Here is a 14,517-nt window from a genome sequence, read left to right on the forward strand (position 1 = left end):
ATTTGTATAGCAATATTAAAATATAAATGATTACATATAAGATATATATAGATATGGATGTATATTTGTAGACAGAAATAAAATAGTTATGTAAACATGCATTATATATTTGCATATGTACACAAAAATACATTCAAATTTGCATATATCTTATATGTAATCATTTATATTTTAATATTGCTATACAAATCACATATAGTCATAGTATCAAATTTTATTTACTTTAGCTACATGTGTATGACATTATACTGATCTCTAGCTATAACATAGTTTCATATAATTTTATTTTTAAAATACATAATGGATAAGAATATTTTCTTAGACACACAGAGAAAAGCATTAGAATACTAAACAAATAATTCTAGGAAATGAGGAGTAACAATTCTATCAAGTAATTTTTTTTATCAAAATTGCTAACTAAGCTGAGTAGACAACACCACATTTTATTTTCGTTTTTCATTTGCAATTTTTTGTCGATCATATGGTATTCATTATATTGAGTTCTAAGACAGGAATTAGGGATTTATTTTACACATTTTGCTGTTTAAATATTTCATTGTAATGTTGCGACAATAGATTGGCCATTTGAGGTTCATGAAGAGTAACCCTTGCAATAATAATGTGAGGTTCATTTCATCAACATTGTTATCTCTTCTATAGAAGAGCACATTTTCTGTTCCTCCAAACATCTGACAGGAGACTGAATTTACCAGGCTTTGAAATTAAAAGTATTATACTCTCATATCTCTTTTGGGTAATCATGGAAGCTGTCACAAGGGACTCATGGCTTAATTCCACAAAAAATCTTATCAAGGTTGCACAGCTTTCTGCTTTTACAGACACAGTTGCTGTTAAACAAAGTACCCATTAAAATCACATTTAATTGTAATAGAGTGTCAAAAATGATAGCATACTTTTATGTCGCTGTTTTAAAATTTAGTTTGTCATATGTGTCATGCCATTTCTGTACTTATAATATCAATTTACAAAAGTATGCAATTGACTACATTGTTTGTATGTAATAAATCACATCTCTTTGTATCTGAATAGAAAAGCTTAAAAATTTATGAACACCTCTGCAGAATTGGGGTACTAGTTGTATTGTGAGGTCTTTAATATTAGCCTCTAAATAACACTAGCATCCAAATAATACTGTTTTACTTTCTTCTTATGGTTAACTGTGAAAGCTAGACTGTTGCAATATATATGGGTACTCCTGGGCTTTCATAGGGTTTATGGGCCTTGAGTTTGGGATTATGTTACCACCTTTCAGATTAGTTGCCACAGTGCAGAAATGCCCCAAAGATTATTTCTGGCACCCAATCCCACTTCCATTTGCCTCCTATGTCTTGCCATTCTTCTTTCAACTTATTCAAAGTGGTGGCGAAAACATGAAAAGCTATGACACAGCTCTTATCCCATTGTCCTTTTTCTTCTTTCTCTCTTCTTTGCAGTTTTTTCTTAAGTTTTTCTTATAAGTGATCATTCATGAGACATATTAAATAACAACCTTTCTAAAAATATTTATGACTGAGTCTGAAATTATCTGTGAACCACTCTTCGATCAGTTTTGATTTTAAACTTAGCCTTCAATTAATGCCAGGAACTAGGTGTGTGGTGAATGCTGGTTGAATCCCAGCCTATATAATGTTTCATTCATTTTGTTAATAGTGGCTTCCTGAAACAAATGCCATTTGGTTTTTGAATGATGTATGACATTTTTGTATTGAGATGATATCTGCTTTAAATTTTAATTCCTTCTACTTATTTGTGTTTGATTGAACAGTTCACCAATGTCTGAGTCTTTTTTCTTTTTTTTTTTTTTTTTGGAAAACTTCAATGACAACCATCTATTTTGATACTGTTTAAATTACCTTTTCCATCAGAAATTAAGAACAATTCAAAATTTTATACCAAATTGAGTTGTGTATGATTACATGTAACTACTCAAGAAAAGTCATAGACAATCTCAGGAATAGTTTGTATTGTTAAAAAATACTCATACAATTATTTAAATAATGCATTCTTTCTTACACAAATCCTTATTTTAATGTTACTAGTTTCCTTTGCTACTTGACAGCATTGTTCCAAATAATTGTTTGTTCCAAATAATTTTATAAAATGTTCTTATACAAGGTATAATAAACCACAATAAAGCTTTTTAACATTTAGGCTAAGAAAAAATTTAAAAATGCTAATTATTTTTACTTTAATGTGCATGTTTGCATTTCTACATGAGTTTTCACATGTAAGAACAATACCTTCATAATCTAGAGTAGAGGGCTGGAATCCTTGGTGTCACCTATATGTGTGCTGAGAGCCAAAATAAGGTCTGTCGTGAGAGCAATATCCACTCTTCACCAGTGAGTAATTTCTCCAGTCCCTGGAACAGATTTTCTAGACCTAAATATTACCCAATTGATATAAATTATATAAAAACCATTGAAATATATGGCTAAATTCTATTGTCAAAGGCAGAATGAATAAATAAGAGTTGTAGAGATTCTTTCCATTTTTGAAAATGGAGGAGGTTTATTTTACTATTTTTAATTTGTGGTTCCTGTTTGTAAGTCTAAATAAGAGTAAGTGTGCTTGAATGAATGCAGAGATCAGAGGCTTTGGAACCCTTAGAACTGGTCTTGTAGGTGGTGTTGATCTACTCAGGTAGGTGTTGTGAACTAATTGTGGCCATCTTAGAAAAACACCAAATATTCTGAACTACTGAGATGTCTCTCTAGCCCTAACAATACCTTCTGGTATTTTCGAGGTGTTGACCTGGGTGGACTAACGTAGAACCATAAGTTTAACAATAAGATAAGTAGTATAAAAGTATGTACATCTAAGCCTTCCAAGATAAATATAATACTAACTAATTAATATATGAGTTAATAATCTCTCAAATTTGGCCATACTAGACATCAATTCATTACAATCATATTAAGAAACTTGAAGTAAAACTGGAATTTTGATTTGAAATAAAGCGACATTAGTAAGTGGCATCAGTGAAATGAGTCGTTGTTTTTATCATAAATAACATTGGAATGTTGGGCAGTTTGTGTCGACTAGATGTAGCAAACGTGAAGCTAAGATTAAATTAGAACACATACATTGTATATGATAATGTTTTTGAATGTCACAGCTTTTAACTGAATATCGATCATGTGTGTAGTCTAATTCAGGTTTTAGAATACTGGAGCAGCCAATAAGACCAAGATGTCCTCCATTCAGGAATTGAAGTCTTGCTGAAGACTTGTTGAAAAATAAAAAGTTGTTGATTTATAATTTCATTTACAGGCAGATTTTTTTCATAGGTATATAAAGTATTTATTAACCGCAAAGGCCCAGAGACGACTCATTTCTTCTTGGATACACCCACAGTTCGGCCCCTGTGGCCAGTGGTCTTGGTGTGCTGACCGCTGACACGAAGGTCCCAAAAGTGGCGCAGCACCCAGTGGGCTCGGATCTTCTTCAGCCGCTCCAGGTCCTCCCGGAGCTTGTTGTCTAGACCTTTGGCCAGAACCTGGCTGTACTTCCCATCCTTCACATTCTTCTGTCTGTTCAAGAACCAGTCTGGGATCTTGTACTGTCGTGGGTTCTGCATGATGGTGATGACCTGCCCCACCTCCTCCTCCGTGATTTCTCCAGCCCTCTTGGTGAGGTCAGTGTCCGCTTTCCTCAACACCACATGAGCATATCTCCGCCCAACGCCCTTAATGGCAGTGATGACGAAGGCTATTTTCCGCCGCCCATCGATTTTGGTGTTGAGTACTCTCGCAGGATGTGCTGGAACTTCTTGGGGATCACTAGAGACATGGCAGTGGCACAGATGGCGGCGGCGTGTAGGCCTCCAATGGAAGAGCCAGTTTTTTTTTGGGGGGGGACAGTTAAGTAGTTGTATGTTAATTTTTATCTAGGCCTTTTTAATACTGGAAAGACTTTTTTTTTTTTTTTTAGTTGTAGAAGATCTTACTGCTAAGCATAGATGGGGTATAGAATGTACTTTAGATATGTTTATGTTTACTTTTAAGTGATATTGTAAAAGATATTAGTAGAAGATACTATTCTATATTCTTTTACATATATCACATAATATTTACATAATATTAAATATGTATTCACCAAATGATTATAATTTTATGGTAACAGTTTATAAGATCATTTCTTCTCGCTTTTCAGAATGTGCAATTATTGTTATTTATAGTCACCAAAATGTGCAACTACATCATAATCCCTTACTCTCATCAAAATGTAGGTTAATAAACAAAGAGCAACCTATTGCATTCAAAAAAAAAAGAAAAAGAAAAGTTGAAGAAATTTTATTCTTGTTAGTCAGTGGTATAGTCCTGATGGACAAGTTAAAAACTGATTAATGTGTATCTTAGAAGAACTAACACAAACAAAATGAATCTTAATTATTTCTGAAAATTAAGAAAACATTATTTATGATAAACTGAATAAGTTAGACCTGGAAAGGAGGCATCTATTCAACAGTAACACACTGCTATTATGTAACAGGTACTATTTGGAGAGAATAAAGGGCAGTCCCATGTGTGTTGCACTTCATGTAGTCTTCTAAAGAAAAACCTCAATGAAGCAGGTTGTTATTATCTGTCATCATTTGATTTCTAGGGCAGTTTCGTTAAGAAGTCTTCTATGCACATGAATATAACACACACACACACACACACACATGATATCCATATACATAAACTCACAATAATTCTGAGAGTGTTTTTAGAAATGTATTGAAATACATGTATGTATAGCTAAAAACATAGTCATACATAATTAAAAAGAGAAGGTTATATATTTGAGAGTTAGAACAAGCATAGCAATTGTTGGAAGAATGAAGGTTAGAAAAATTTAATATTGTATACAGGTAAGACATTATAAAAAATGTAGACTGCGTAGACCATTAAGCTAAAACTGCACTACTTATACATACAAATGAGTCTTCCATGAATCTAATAGGTTCATCCTGCTATCCTTCAGAATTTACAATTAGTGCTTCAGTGAGGTCTTCAGGTGCAAGATATCATTGCAATGTATGGTGACTCAGCCTAACTATTCAGCTTCAAGGCCTAAGTACATGTGGACAGTTAGCCATATCTGAGTAAAGACTCCACAGCTGGGTAAAGAAGAGTAACTTACATCATGACCGGTTTCTGATGGTTTGATCATACTCCTGTGAAGTATCCGAATACCAAAGTTTTGATTTATCATAAAAAAAAAAGAATAAAATTTCAAGTGGACAGAGATAGTGAAGTAAGATTAATATCTTCAAGGTATAAAGGTATGTAAGATGGTTAATATTATAAAAATATATAATATGAAATTTCAATTAATTAATAAAATGGTTTTAAATTACCATGTTCATCATTTATACATGATACATGTTGCAGTTTGTGGCACACATCATATTAATATCAAGTATTATAATTCTATTTTATCACATATTTATACTTCAATATCATTCTGAAATTTGCAATCACATATTAAATAGTTCACTACCTGACCTAGTTTAAAAAACAGTACCATCTTTATGATATATTTAGGAAGTTGTTTTCTGTAAGTAGACAGAACTTTTAAAATCATGAATGATCTATGAGATTTCATTTTTTTTACCTTTTTTATTGGACATTTTATCTATTTACATTTCAAATGTTATCCCCTTTCCCGGTTTTTCCTCCATGAAGCCCCTATCCCCTATCCCATCCTCCTTCCCACTGCTTGTATGAAGATGCTAACCCACTCACCCACCTACCCACTCCCACCTTCACAACCTGTCATTCCCCTTGAGGCATCAAGCCTTCCCATGATCAAGGGCCTCTGCTCCCATTGTTGTCTTACAAAGCCATCCTCTATTACACCATGGGAACCTCCTTGGTTGTGCTCTTTGGTTGGTACTCTTGGGTTGGTTATTTAGTCCCTGGAAGCTCTGGGGTTCTGGTTGGTTGATATTGTTGTTCTTTCTAGGGGTTACAAACCCCTTTAGCTCCTTCAGTCCTTTCTCTAACTGTTCCATTGGAGACCCCGTGCTCACTCCAATGGTTGGCTGAGAGCATCTGCCTGTTTTTGTCAGGTTCTGGTAGAGTCTCTGGAGACAGTTATATAAGGCTCCTGTCAGCAAGCACCTCTTGGTATCTGCAATAGTGTTTGGGTTTGGTGTCTGTATATGGGAAGGATCACCAAGTGGGGCAGTCTCTGGATGGCCTTTCCTTCAGTCTCTGCTCCACACTTTGTCTCCTTATTTCCTCCCATGAGTATTTTGTTCCACATTCTGAGAAGGACTGAAGCATGAACACTTTGGTCTTCTTCTTGAGCTTCAGGTGGTTTGTGAATTGTATATTGGATATTCCGAGCTTTTGGGCTAATCTCCACTTATCAATGACTGCATACCATGTGTGTTCTTTTGTGATTGGGTTACCTCACACAGGATGATATTTTCTAGTTCTATCCATTTGCCTAAGAATTTCATGAATTCATTGTTTTTAATAGCTGAATAAGTGTACTACAATTTCTGTATCCATTCCTTTGTTGAAGGAAATTTGTTTTTTCCAGCTTCTAGTTATTATAAATGAGGTTGCTATGAACATAGTGGAGAACATGTCCTTGTTATATGTTGGAGCATCATTTAGGTGTATGCCAAGGAGTAGTATAGCTGGGTCCTTAAGGTAGTACTATGTGCAATATTCTGAGGAACTTCCAAACTGATTTCCAGAGTGGTCATATCAGCTTTCAATCCCATAAGCAATGTACTCTTTCTCCAAACACTTGCTAGCATCTGCTGTAACCTGAAATTTTGATCTTAGTCGTTCTGATTGATGTGATATGGAATCTCAGTATTGTTTTTATTTGCATTCCCTAATGACTAAGGATGCTAAACATTTCATTAGTTGTTTCTCAGCAATTTGTTATTCCTCAGTTTTGAATTCTTTGTTTATCTATGTACCCCATTTTTAATAGGGTTATTTGTTTCCCTGTCGTCTTACTTCTTGAGTTCTTTGTATGTATTGGATGTTAGCCCTTTATCAGATGGAGAATTGGTAATCATTTTGTCTCAATCTGTAGGTTGTTCTTTTGTCCTACTGACAGTGTCCTTTGTCTTACAGAAGCTTTGCAATTTTATGAGGTCTATAGTTGATCTAAAGCATAAGCCCTTGGTGTTCAGGAAGTTTTCCCTGTGCCCATGTGTTCCAGGCTCTTCTATACTATCTGTTCTATTAGTTTCAGTGTATCTGGTTTTATATGGAGATCCTTGATTCACTAAGACTTGAGTTTTGTATAAGGAGATAAGAATGAATTGATTTACATTCTTCTATGTGCTGACCTCCAGCTGAACCAGCACCATTTGTTGAAAATGTTGTCTTTTTTTTTCACTTGGTGGTTTGAGCTCCTTTGTCAAAGATCAAGTGACTGTAGGCGTGTGGTGTCATTTCTAGTTCTTCAGTTCTGTTCCATTCATATACCTGCCTGTCTCTATACCAATGCAATGCAGGTTTTATCACTATTGCCTTGTAATATAGCTTGAGGTCAGGGATGGTGATTCCTCTAGAAGTTCTTTTATTGTTTAGAATAGTTTCTGCTATCCTGGGTTTTTTTGTTATTCCAAATGAATTCAAGAATTGCTCTTTCTAACTCTATGAAGAACTGAGTTGGAATTTTGATAGAGATTGCATTGAATCTGTAGATTGCTTTTGGTAAGACGGCTAATTTTACTAAATTAATCCTGCTAATCCATGAGTACAGTAGATCTTTCCATCTTCTGAAATCTTTGATTTCTTTCTTAAGAGACTTGCAGTTGTCATACAGGTCTTTCACTTGCTTGGTTAGATTCACACCAAGGTATTTTATATTATTTGTGACTATTATGAAGGATGTCATTTCCCTAATTTCTTTCCCAGCTTGTTTATTCTTTGAGTAGAGGAAGGCTACTCACTTGTTTGAGTTAATTTTATATCCAGTCACTTTGCTGAAGTTTGGGAGTTTTGATGTGTCTTTGTATAGTTTAGGTATAAGTGTAATTGTGGCTTCATAGAACAAATTGGGTAATGTTTTGGTATTAGGTCTTTGAAGTTCTGATAGAATTCTGCACTACACCCATCTAGTCCTGGGCTTTTTTTGGTTGGGAGAATTTTAATGACTATATCTATTCTTTAGGGGCTATGGACTGTTTAGATGGTTTATCTGATCCTCATTTGACTTTGGTACCTGGTATCTGTCCAGAAAATTGTTCATTTCACACAGATTTTCCAATTTTGTTGAGTATAGCCTTTTGTAATAGGATCTGATAATTTTTTGGATTTTCTCGATTTCTGTTGTTGTTTCCCTTTGAGTTCTGATTTTGTTAATTTGTATACTGTCTCTGTGCCCTCTAGTTAATTTGGCGAAGGGTTTATCCATCTTGTTGATTTTCTCAAAGAACCAGCTTCTGGTTTTGTTGATTCCTTTTTTTCTATTTCATATTTTCATTGAAAATAATTTTTTATCTAATATAATATATATCACAGTTGACCACACCCAATAATCTTCTAATTCCTCCCCACCTTTTCACCCATCTATCTTCAAACCTTCTTTCTTTCTATCTATGTTTAGAAAACAAACATGCAACAATAAAAATAGAAAAAAAACATACAGCACAAAAAACACATATTTTAAACACACTTTTTTAGAAAAATCAATTAAATTACATTCAGATGATGGGCAGAGAATGCTTTCAGCAGCTGAAATATTAACCCTTGTGATGACAAATAGTGGCTGACAATCTAAATGGATTTAAGAACATCTATGAGACACACCTCTTTTAAGATCCTGGACATGAAGATTTAGTTAAATACAGAACACTCTCCTCCAGGGAGGCGACAGTCATTTACAACAGAAGCTCAGATATAGAAAGAGCCAAGAGACAAACAGGAAGTTTACTCTCTCCAGCTTCACCCTGGCTTTACATAGTTCTTTTTGTTTCTACTTGGTTGATTTCAACCATGAGTTTGATTATTTCCTGCTGTCTCTTCTTGGGTGTATTTGCTTCTTTTTTTCTAGAGCTTTCTGGTGGTCTGTCAAGCTTCTGGAGTATGCTCTCTCCAATTTCTTTTGATGGGTACTCAGAGCTATGTGGTTTCCTCTTAGTATTTCTTTCATTGTGTCCCATAAATTTGAGTGTGTTGTGCCTTCATTTTCATTGAATTCTAAAAGGTCTTTAACTTCTTCCTTTATTCCTTCTTTTGAGCAAGTTATCATTGAGTAGACCATTGTTCAGCTTCCATGTATATGTGGACTTTCTGTTGGTTTTATTGTTATTGAAGACCAGCCTTAGTCTGCAGTGATCTGATAAGATGCATGGGATTATTTCATTCTTCTTATATCTGTTGAGGCTTGCTTTGTGACCAATTATATGGTCAATTTTGGAGAAAGTACCATGAGATACTGAGAAGAAGGTATATTCTTTTGATTCAGGGATGAAATGTTCTATAGATATTTGTTAAATTCATTTGGTTTATAACTTCTTTAGTTTTACTGTGTCTCTGTTTAGTTTCTGTTTCCATTATCTGTCCATTGATGAGATTAGGATGGAGAAGTCTCCCAGTATCATTGTGTGAGGTGCAATGTGTGCTTTGAGCTTAAGTAAATTTTCTTTTATGTCTATAAGATATTTATATCAAGAATTCATTGCTGATTTGCTAAAACTACTACCAATTATTAGTGAATTCCATAAAACAATAGTAAACTCTGGCCATTATGATAGCTTTCAGAAATTTCAGTGTATTCAGAAACAAGTAGAATAATATTGGTTTGCAACTCATTAACAGAACATTGACAACTTAGGCATTAAGACCAATTACTGATAATTGAGACCTCATGAAACTTAAAGCTTCTGTAAGTACATGAACACTGTCATTAGGACAAAATGGCAACCTGCACAATGCGAAAAGATCTTCATCACACCTACAACCAACAGAAGCTAATATCCAATACATAAAAGGCTTAAGAAATTAAATATCAAAAACCCAAGCAACCCAATTAAATAGTGGGCTACAGATCTAAACAGAGAATTCTCAACAGAGGAACCTCTAATTTCCAAGTAGCACTTAAGGAAATGTTCAAAGTTCTCAGTAATCTTGTAATGCAAATCAAAATAATACTGAGATTCCATCTTCCACCAATAAGAATGGGTAAAGTCAAAAACTCAAAGGACAGCACATGCTGGTGAGGAATGTGGAGCAAGTGGAACACTACTCCATTGCTGGAGGCAAACTTGTACAACCACTGCATAAATCACTCTGGTGGTTTCTCAGAAAATTGGAACTACTGTTACTTTAAGATCGAGCTATACCACTTCTGGGCATATATCCAAAACTACATCATTATATCACACATTCATAGTAAAAGAGCCAGAAAGTAGAAGCAAACCAGATGTCCATCAAAAGAAGAATGGATAGTGAAAATTTGGTACACTTACACAATGGAATACTACTCATCTATTAAAACAAGAACATCATGAATTATTCAGGCAAATGGGTGGAACTAGAAAACATCATCCCAAGTGAGGTAACCCAGATGCAGAAGACACATATGGTATGTAGTCACTTATTAGTATCTATTATCTATAAAGTACAGGATATCCATACTACTCTTCATAGATCCAAAGAATCTAAGCAATTTTTTCATTGGGAAAAAGTAAAAATTTCACGTTGTGTTCCAGAAATTGTATTATTTTTTTCAGAGGAAGTTACATATGCTATTTGTTTGAATAGGAATGACCCACAAATCTCAGATATTTGAATGCTTAATCACAACAGAGTAGCAATGTTAGATGATGTGGCCTTGTTGGTGTAGGTATGGTATTGTTTGAGGAACTGTATCACCAGGGGTGCGCTTTGAGATTCAAATGCTCAAGGCAGATTCAATATCTCACTCTCTTTCTGAGGCTTGCCAATTCAGATGTAGAACTCCTAGTTCCTTCTCCAACACATATAACTGGGTTCTGTCAGACTTCCAACCATGAGAGTAATAGAGTGAACCTTTCATCTGGTAAGCTAGCTTCAATTAAGTGTTTTCTTTTTTATAAGTTCATGGTATTTCTTAGATCAATAGTAACCCTAGCTAAGATGCTTGCTTTTCTGAAGTTATATCTATAGATTATTAAAAACTGATAATGACAGCAGTGCTAGAATATTAAATTGTCTATAGGGTACAATGTCCATAACAACCAAAATGTAAGAAAGGCATGCCATTATGCAGAATCTCCAAATTCATGCATTACTTTTATATATACATAATATATGTATCTGTGGCTTTTACAAAATAAAATTTAAAAAAAAATCTCTAGGAAAGACTGAAAGTTATGCTTGTCAAATGCATGGAAGCCTAAGGCTAGAATACTTGAAGATTTATATGAATAAATATTACAACCTGCCTTTGGCATTATTCACTGGGAACCTAGAGGCCATTAGGTTGTTTGTGTAGTTCTTGTAGCATGCTCAAGAGCTCATGAAGAAAAGGAGAATGACAACAGCTAAGTTATATGTATTAATTTATTTTAATTTTTTATTATTTTATATTAAATATTGCCTACATTTATGTACATGAAGCAGATGCATGCTGTGCCCACCTACCTAATAACCATTGTGGTTATGGTTTGTTTCTGTTTAATTCATAATATTAAAGAACTGCTATCAAGGTTTACAGATTAAGAGTTATGTTTATGGAACTAATGAAATGTCCCATCTCAGTGGTTGAGAATAAGGGCTGCTCTTGAAGAATCCTCTAAATTGATTTGCAGCATCTGCATGGTAGCTCACAATGATCTGTAACTCCAGTTCCAAGAATTCAAAGTGCTCTCTGTGCACCTGATACCAGGTGCACTTGGTGTGACAGATATCAGGCTCACAAGTGGTACAGAGGGAGGTATGTAGGCACACATCCATGAACATAAAATGAACTAAATAAAAAATGAATTTAACTGGTTGTAGGTCTTATTAGATATATAAGAACTTTACCAAATTTTTACTTACATTTTTGGACAAACTATAGTAAATATGATCATAACCTTACCAAAGTTTTACTTGAATTTGTGTACAGACTATGATTAATATGATCATATCTATACATAAAACATTACTGCATGGTGATACTACAGGCCTATAATTTGTCTCTGTTCTGCCATTATTAATTCCTGAACAGTATCCTTAAGGTTCCTTTATTTTCTAAGTTATTCTTGAGGAAGAATGGTCAGCATAAAATACAAACATTAGTCACATACTTGATTGATTACTAGATTAACAAAAATTCCTTCATACATTTTGCTCTGATTCTTTCACCAACTGGGCAAAGGTAATAAATTTGCTTTTCTTGAAAGTCTAAGCTAACTCATAGGAATTTATTTTTGCCTTAGAACTCAACATTTATAGAGCAAAGTTATACAAATGACTCCATGGGCAATTAACCCAAATGGTAAATGTTTTATAAACTTCAATTATAATTTAAATATTATATCTTGAAATATGATTATCAATAGACAGTTTTAAAACAAACATTACATTTTCAGTGGTATTTCAAATATTCATTTTGAAATATTGCTCTGGGAAACAGAAGAGGTCAAGCCATTTTCAAAGGTTATTTGAATCAGTGCTTGGGGAACTTTTTTGTTAACAAATTGAAATTCTTTAATCTAAAACATGTCTTTCAGGTAATTCATATTTCATAGAGCTTTTAAAAATTTAAAGCAAAGATTCACAATTATATTCTGGAAAGGAAGAGCTGTTATTGAGTTCTTTTATGAAAAGCAAAATTTATGTATTTAATTAAACATGAGTTATTTTTAACACACTGACTAATGACTATGAGTAGTAAGAGCATGATGACAGCTCAAGAAGGTCGGGTGGAGATCATCTCCCTGCAGACACATTATATTGAATAGCTTTTCACACAATAAACTACCTTCAAATGAGCAAAAGGGGCACACCAGAGACCATGAGCCTGGTTTAGCATCATTAGAAAGAACACCAGGAAACAAGGCTGTCAAGAAAATAAGTGCCCCATCATCTTTCTCCAGCTGGTGATGTCCAAAAGAAAAGCTTAGAAAGAAACACTTACTTTAGAAAGGGATAAGGAATAAATACAACCAACCATTAAGCTAGAATTTAGCATGAAAAAAAAATCTAATGTGTAAACAGTGCTAGTTAAAGCCTTACCATCCAGATCTTCTGGCTAGTGCCAATGCATTGAACTAAAGGAAATGCTTCATTAATCTGTCTAAGTGATTGGTTTTAAAACCACTGTTTGCAGCTAAGGCACAGAGGGAAGACCAAGGCTCTCTTGATTTTATGTAGGAACGAGGTTTCACATTCAAGTTTGCTTTATAATCTAGTGCTAGTGATAACCTATACCAGAAAGAAACAGCATCACACATGGGATCTCTACAATCAACTCCATACTGAGAAAGAGATCAGTTTAGAATTCATTTTTATATCCATCATGAACATTTTTTGAAATAGGCCTGAGATATATCCTACTTTCTTAATCTCCACAGCTACCTGAATCTTTGATATTAAGAAATGACCATAGTTATCTTCTATTTTATTACATTAATTTGCTAGGAATTTTCTTAAAAAAATAATCACACATATTATCACTAATGGCACTATTTTGTTACTTAATAATTTAGAGATATTTTCTCAATAGTAGCTAATATAATTTTGTCTCCTTTTGAGGAGGAAATTGGTTTATACATCCACATCACAGTCTGTCACTGAAAGAATTCTGGAAAGGGTTCAAGCAAGAAAAATCAGTAGCTGAGTGATGGAGGAAGATAACTTAGGGCCTCTGGGTGAAAAGATTTTGCTCAGTTTGCTCTCTTTTGCAATCAGTTCCATGTATGCAGGGGTGCTGTTGTCCACTGTAAGGTGAGATGTCCCACATCAATCATTTTTCAGCAATATTCCCTATAGACTTATCCATGAATAATCTGAGGCAATTTTTTAATTAAGATTTTTTCTTCCCAATTTACTACATTTGGGTCAAGTAGACAAAAGCAAATCAGCACAGCATGTAAGCCATTCAAGAGGTGTTAATAGAATGTGAGGGTTTGTTGTCCAGTTTTTCTAATTTTCATGTTAGTTAATTGCTCCAGCCTTTTGGCTTTCTGAAGAGTTGAAGAGTAGCAGTAAGTTTGCAAACTACAGACTCTGTTATTGCTATTGTAGATCCTGTTAGGAAAACTGATGCTCACAGTTTCCCCATCCTACATGAAATATAAGTTTATCTAGTATTTCACATGGCTAAAATATGGGTCTCTAAGTTGTTAACTGTGAATACTGCTGCATTTACCTGTAACTCTTGACAATGATAGATTACAAATATTCATTTAAACACAAACATCAGCTTTTTATTTTCAGCTCACATTAGATTTATCGAATAGGTTATACACACACACACACACACACACACACACACACACACACACACACACATATATATATATATATATATATATATATATATATATATATATATATA

The 14,517-nt window shown here is 34.0% G+C and overlaps 1 pseudogene; it reads right to left on the bottom strand.

Annotated features, from left to right (window-relative positions):
• Positions 1–3,352: 3,352 nt before the first annotated feature.
• On the bottom strand, positions 3,353–3,813 carry LOC114613146 (annotated as a pseudogene).
• Positions 3,814–14,517: the final 10,704 nt, after the last annotated feature.

Source organism: Grammomys surdaster, unplaced genomic scaffold (assembly GCF_004785775.1).
Source record: "Grammomys surdaster isolate TR1022 unplaced genomic scaffold, NIH_TR_1.0 126189, whole genome shotgun sequence".
Taxonomy (NCBI): Eukaryota; Metazoa; Chordata; class Mammalia; order Rodentia; family Muridae; genus Grammomys; species Grammomys surdaster.